The sequence below is a fragment of the Malaya genurostris genome, chromosome 2 (assembly GCF_030247185.1).
Source record: "Malaya genurostris strain Urasoe2022 chromosome 2, Malgen_1.1, whole genome shotgun sequence".
NCBI classification, from domain to species: domain Eukaryota; kingdom Metazoa; phylum Arthropoda; class Insecta; order Diptera; family Culicidae; genus Malaya; species Malaya genurostris.
The window spans coordinates 51,059,366-51,066,768 of record NC_080571.1 but is presented as its reverse complement, the minus strand read 5'-3'; the positions used below and the strand labels follow the sequence as shown (position 1 = coordinate 51,066,768).

The window sequence follows — 7,403 nt, the reverse complement described above, 5'->3', positions numbered from 1 at the left end:
TATCCTGTAAAAGTAGAACGTTTCGTTAGAGTTGTGGCATGGGAAGATTGTTGCAGGTGTCCATTTTCTGTAAATCTTTTGTTTCTACTTAAATTATTATAGGGTAACGGCTCCCTATATATCTGAGCTCCTATTTCCATCTCATCCCTTCACCTCATTACTTTGAACATGAATAATATTTTACAACCTACCTGAACAAAACTGTGAAATGTTTTAAAATGATTATAAAAGCTATTGTCACACTTTCCTATTGAAAGAAATGGTTTTAAGTTCTTCGTTTATCATTTTTTTCATTTAAAATAAACTCACTTTTCAATTTAGGACACATTTTCATCTCAAGATTTACAGTTCGTCATGTTTCTGATTATCTACTAATCGATTCGTCTCAAAACATGATCACTTTTTCGCACAATTACACTACCATTGAATGCTGGATGACTTCATAATTAGTGTTGTTCACTTGCCACTTGTTTTATTAACGGTTTAAAACTTCAAAAACTACCCGACAAACAATAAAAGTCTTTAAAAATATGAGATGAAAGTTTTTCACTTAGTTCACTTGATTGCGCTTTGTTTTCATCTCATTTTGTTTCGCAAAGTTGCTAAGTTTTCTCAAAATGTTACAAAAAATGAATTGTTTATCTTCTTCAAATTATTATCAAAAAGTATGGTTTTGGTATCCGTGACATTAGTTTAATTATATTATTGATATTAATACTTAAATAAAACTGTTTTTGCTTCGAATATTACCAGAAAGAACGTGTTAAATACTAATGAAATAACCATTGTGGCAAATCTAGTAGCACTGGTTTCATTCCGCTATAGGTCAACATAACGCTGTGAAGTGTTTGTGTTTCGTCGGCTGTGCACAGAGATGCCAGATATTTTCATAGAAAATATGTATTACGTTCCATTGAAAGTTTATATCTGCTCTATCTGTTTTCACTAATAAAATGATGTTAATCATAATCAATTATCTGCATAAAAGATTTCTACTTTAACATGTGATTTGTTCGTTGATTAATAAACTTTTAAAGAATCACTGCAATCAAATACTAATAGATACTTAGAGAGAAAAGTCTAATTTTTTACCTCTCACTTTCTATGAATCTGTATTAAATTAAAGAATCTGTATACAATCTGTACTTTGATTTCAATCAGTATGCGAACGCAAAAATCTATACAATACAAATAAATCTGGAAAAATGGCATCTCTGGCTCTACACTTTGTTTTAAGAAGGGCTAATGAATAAATAGTAACAATTACATTTTGGTTTTTATTTAAAGTTCACCAAATTAACTTTACAGTAAAGTTTTAAATTCAAAGCGAAAGGTAACGGAAACGACCGAAAAATGTTTAGACGTTGACATGATTTCAAACTGGTTCTAGAAATATTGTGTGTTGTGTCTCATAGTTTGCATTAGGCCGTTTTTAAGAAGAATTCTGACATTTTGAACCTGAGAGTGTAATAGTGGAATGTTTTGTTTTGATTGCTGTCGCCATTGCTAATTTATAGGATGAATAAAGGATCAACGATAGGATGAATAAAAATCCATTGAGATGGAATTAGGAGCAGAGTAGTGAATACATCATAAGTGTTTTTAGCTGTTTTATGAATATTAGTTAAATTTTCAAGAAATGTGAATCAATTCTCAACGTGGAGCAAGGCGAATGAAGCAGTAACATGAAATAGTTATAGTGATTTTAGTGGCTAAATCGGGGTTTGAAGGCGACGTCCTTACATATGAGATGAAATAGGGAGCCCTTACCCTACTTCTTTTTTTTTTCATTGGCTCTGCAACTCGCTTCCATGCGATATTTTAGCTCATCTTACCATGAATGCTGCTTACATATTGCTTATCTCTATCCGTTATGTTGGCTTTCATGACCTTCACTTATGTTTCCGATTCCGGCCATTTTGAATGTCCTGTCAGTTTTTGACAGCTATTGCGCGTGTGGACGTCGTTTAGCTTGTCTTCAATTTTCGTCTATCCCAAAAAGAATGAATTGGATGGCAGCCGTCATTGGGAGGATTGAGCTTTGGTTTATACGTAAAAAAAAACATGATTCGTCACCAGCTATGACTCTGGAGAAATTTTGGGTCATCACGGACAAATTTTCTATATTTTATTACAGGTACATGTTACCCTCTCTTCCACATAGCTGTAACTAGCGATTGAAGAATGATTTTGAAAGATTTTAAAGTTAAATTTGGTTTATTTTGAATGGTTGGGAAAACCACGAACGGAAAATTTGCACCTAATTAGAGGAAAAATAAGCAACAATTACACGAAGAACATAGCTAAAACTGTTTCTTTCGTTGTTGTTATGTAAATTTTCGTGAGAAAATATCGAATATTCTATTGCATGAAATACGTGAATTTCGTTTTCATTGTTCACAGTCTCATTGCCAGTGGCGGCTTTTCTAAACACGGCAGCAGATTCACACTCAATTGCCCCTCGAGGCTGCCCGAAAGATAATACGGTTAGCCCTTTGTTTGGTTCCATTTGTAGTGCAGCTAGGCCACACGTTTCAAGTTTCAAAATAGCGGTTGGAATTCAAGATGCATCTCAATCTGGGAACCACCGACAGTTCGAGCTCAGTTTAGTACGGGTTTCGAATTACCGGAACGGTAGTCCACCCCGTTATCGGTAGATCTGCTCGACAATGACTGAAGGTGGCTTCGAAAAAAAAAGTATTGAAGTGTAACGCTCAGTCGATATAGATTCAGTATCTCGGGTGTTGTCAGTGTATCAATCTTTGACACCTACTCGAACTGATAGTAGCGTGACGAAGAGCCCACATGGCTTGAAGCTACCTGAGCGCGTAAGTCTGATCAGTGCAGTTCGGTAGTCGCTAAAGGGCATATCGCGTGGAGCGTGTGTGCAGACAACCTAACACGGATAAGACCAGTGCGTCGTAAATCGGTTAATTTCGTTGGTGCATTTTGCAGTGAGTGACTGAGTTTGTGTTCTTCTATAGTGTTTGCAAACAGAGTTGAACGAGTTGTTGTTTTGGAACATTCCGGTGTTTGGACCAGTGAGCGGATGTTCGGTGGGATACTGAAATTTTGTTTTGATCAGTGATGCTTATTTATGAAAAATATCTACCGAATTCTATCAGTTGGATCCCTATAATGATAATTTAATGGGAACCAATTTGTAATTCACGAAACTACAGAGTGAATCCAATTTTCTACAGAATAGTATTACAGTGCTTGTTTCGAGGTACAAATACTCGTTTTGAGTTACGGAGATCGTGTATTTTATATTTCAATGAAACGCAAAAATTTTACTATCCTATCGTGGTTTTGAAAGCGGAATAAACAAAAAAGTTTAATTTGGTTCACGTTACGTCTTGGACTCGCCAGAATGTTACCAGTTAATTTTAAATTTCAGGTCCAATTGAACAGTGCAACCAGAGCCACTAAGCAGACATGAAATTTCATTCTATTCCGAGGGTCACAATTTCAACAACACTGCCAAAGTACAATGCCTGATATGACGTCTCGGTGTCATAAATAAAGAAAACGAGAAAAAAATTTGTATGATATGATACATTGGCTTGACTTGGTGTCAATGATTTGTTCGATTTGAAATCTTCCCCTTGAAATAGCATTATTTTTGATTCAAGAAGGGCCGTTTACATGAGTTTAAAATTTTTAGCTCTCGTATTGGAACAATAGTTATGCTGATTTCTAACCAGTGTTTAAGAAATAAACAATGGCTTAGCTTAGTTGGCCGCCCGTGATTTTCCCGTGATTCATCAGCAAACAGTTGAAATTGCATATTGAAAACGGTATATTTCGTTTATTGATCAGAGCAGGCCGAGAGCTGACCCAGAGTCACCAAAACAACTTTTTATGTGTTTGTTTTAGCAACCTGGGGTCGCTCTAGATCGGACTCCAATCGCGTAGTTTCGCTCTGAAAATTTTCTCGGGTAGCACCACGCACCCATGCGAGTTTGTTTATTTTTTCTTTTTTTACGTGAGTTGTTGTTTAGGGCGCGTACCATGTGTTCGTTTTACTCGGAGTCCGAGTCGCCCGCGTGTAGGTTCTAAAACCGAAAACGGTATTAGAGCATGGCCCGTGCAGGTCACTGTTGGAAGGGAATGATTGTAATTCAACACTTGTTGCTACTAGTGACCGAGGAATTCTCTGTGTAACCACAAGTGTTACAGGAATAAAGTTGTGTTGGTGAGGAGAATAATATTCGATATTTGAATGATGTTTTTTTAAAATAATTATTTATTGAAATATGAGTTAAACTTAAATTATTAAGATTTCAATTGGGTGTTCAGCCTGAAGTAGTGTCTTTTTAGCCCTATTATATACATGATTTGGTATTACCATGAAGACATACTTGTATTGTGTAATGGGGAAAAGAAACTTATATACTAAGTTACTAACTAATACAGAGAGCGAATCGATTCAATTGAAGATTGCATCGATTTTTGTCGGAATTTGCTTATAATATTATGTGACATTACATCTAATGGTTCTATATTTGTGAGTCTGTGTAACTCATTTGTACTAAACCAGGGAGGACGCTTCAAAATCATTTTCAGAATTTTATTCTGAATCCTTTGAAGTGTTTTCTTCCAGGTGGAACAACAACTTGACCAAATTGGTACTGCATAAAGCATGGCTGGTCTGTAAATTTGTTTATAAATTAACAATTTGTTTTTTAGACAGAGCTTAGAATTTCTGTTTATAAGAGGCTATAAACATTTAATATATTTATTACACTTTGTCTGGATTCTTTCAATGTAATCCTTGAAAGTGATTTTTCTGTCATACGTTAAGCCTAAGTCTTTTGCTTGATCAGACATCACTAACAACGAGACTTTTTTTCTAAAAAGTTTACAGATAGAAGAAAGTAAGCTAATTGGTCGATATCTTGATGTTTCTGCTGGGTTCTTATTAGGTTTGATGATAGGAATTACTTTAGCGTTTTTCCTTCGTTTTGGGAAGAAAGCTAATGAAAAACACTTGTTGAAAATTTTAACCAAGATTCTCAAGGCAACATCGGGAAGATTTTTAATAAGAATAATAATAATTCCATCATTACCAGGAGCCTTCATGTTTTTAAGTTTCCTAATACACTGAGGTCTTTTTTTATGCGGTCTTTTTTTATGCGGTTTTTTTTACGCGACTTTTTTTATGCGAATTTTCAGAGTTATGCGGGTTTTTTTTATGCGAAGTTTCAGAGTTACGCGGTTTTTTTTTATGCGAATTTTCAGAGTTATGCGGTTTGCCCTTCTGCGGTCTTTTTTTATGCGAAGTTTCAGAGTTATGCGTTTTTTTTATGCGAATTCTCAGAGTTATGCGGTTTTTTTTTATGCGAATTTTCAGAGTTATGCGGTTTTTTTTATGCGGTTTTTTATGCGGTACGTAAATTCGCATAAAAAAAGACTTCAGTGTAATTGATTTAATTTCATCAAAATTCGTCTCAATAATGTCATCTTGTAATAACACTTGAGTTGAAATATGATCATATTTTAGTGAGACTTCATTTTCAATAGGACTCACAACGTTAAAATTAAAATTGTGGACACTCTCGAACTGCTGAGCAAGTTTTTGAGATTTTTCGCCATTTGTAAGAAGTATTTGATTTCCTTCCTTGAGAGCAGGAATTGGTTTCTGAGGTTTCTTAAGAACCTTAGAAAGTTTCCAGAAAGGTTTAGAATATGGTTTAATTTGTTCAACTTCTTTAGCGAAATTTTTATTTCGCAAAAGAATGAATCTATGTTTAATTTCTTTTTGTAAATCCTTAACTATGTTTTTCATAGCAGGATCACGAGAACGTTGATATTGTCGTCGACGAACATTCTTCAACCGAATGAGCAGTTGAACTTTAAGAACTGAAAGGTTCCTATCTTCGATAATGTAATGATTCAAATTATCAATTGCTGTGTCGATGTCCGCAGAATTTTCTAAAATAATTTCATGATCCACATGATTTTCAATGTGAGATCTGTAATCCAACCAATTGGCTCTATGATAGTTGAATGTAGAACTAATTGGATTAATTATAGCTTCGTTGGAAAGTCTGAATGTTACAGGAAGATGATCTGAGTCAAAGTCAGCATGTGTAATCGGTTCACTACAAATGTGACTTTGATCTGTTAGAACCAGATCAATTGTAGACGGGGTTTTCACGGAAGAGAAACAAGTCGGATTACTGGGATGAAAAACTGTGAAGTAACCAGCTGAGAGTTGATTATGAAGTATTTTATCATTATTGTTATTTTGCCTACAATTCCACTGGGCATGCTTAGCATTCAAGTCCCCTATTACGAAAAATTTCGATCGATATCTTGTAAGTTTTTGCAAATCGTCTTTAAAGAAATTTACTTGTTCGCCGGTGCATTGGAATGGCAAATATGCTCCAGCGATGAAATAAATTCCATGAATGGTTTCAACTTCGATTCCCAAGCTTTCAATAGCTTTAGTATTGAAAGAAGGTAAAATTCGATGTTTAATTTGCCGTTGGACAAAAATTGCAACTCCACCACCCATTCCAGTAAACCTGTCAAATCGATGAACCACATAATGTGGATTGCTTTTCAATTTGACATTTGGTTTAAGAAAAGTTTCTGTCACAATGGCAATATGAATTTTGTGAACTTTGAGAAAATTATATAATTCATCTTCACTCGATTTTAAAGATCGCGCATTCCATTTTGAAATTTTCAAATAATTATTTAACATCAGTGTAAAATTTTAAATTCATTATAATATTATTTGCAAATTGCCATCCATCTTGAAATGCTTCAAAAAGTGATGAAGTCGAATTTATACGGATGAATTTATTTTTCGTTATATCGTCTAAATCGATTTCGTTTAAAGAAGCGAATGGCATTCTACCGAAATACATGGTCTACCTGTTACGCTAGCGTAACTGTCATCAGAAGAAGATGATGACGTGGCGGATCTACCTGTAAATAAATTGTTTTCGTTAGAAGAATACTTCTCTATAAGTGACATTCATCAGATACAGTTCGAATTATCAGGACGGTAGTCAACCGATTTGAAACCAACCGAATCCTCAATCGAGTCGAGCAAATATTTTATAAGAATAATCTACAAAAATGGAAATTACAACTTATTCATAATAGGCACCGCAACGATTTAGGGGTGCGTCAAATCAATGCTTGGAACCTTTTTTTTTTGCTCGCTCAAGCCATCTTTCCGGAGATGGATTTCAGCTGTCACAAAACCAACGATGGGGGCGGCAAAATCTCTTATTTTACTATTTTGCCCCGGGTGCAAATTTCTCGGTACGCTACTGGTGTTGGAACTTGAAAGTGAGAAACTGTTCGCTTCTCCACTAAAACGATAAAATAAAAATTTATTAATCAGTATACTAATCATAATCTCCCGTGAAAAAAAGGCTCGT

General features: G+C 34.9%; 1 protein-coding gene across 1 annotated transcript in view; it reads left to right on the top strand.

Annotated features, from left to right (window-relative positions):
• The first annotated feature begins 2,641 nt into the window (after positions 1-2,641).
• LOC131433049 (myogenesis-regulating glycosidase) overlaps positions 2,642-7,403 on the top strand; it is a 48,907-nt gene continuing 44,145 nt past the window's right edge. Inside the window, exon 1 of the mRNA XM_058599780.1 lies at positions 2,642-2,954. The gene's annotated coding sequence lies outside the window, so the exon portion shown is untranslated. The remainder of the gene's footprint in view (positions 2,955-7,403) is intronic.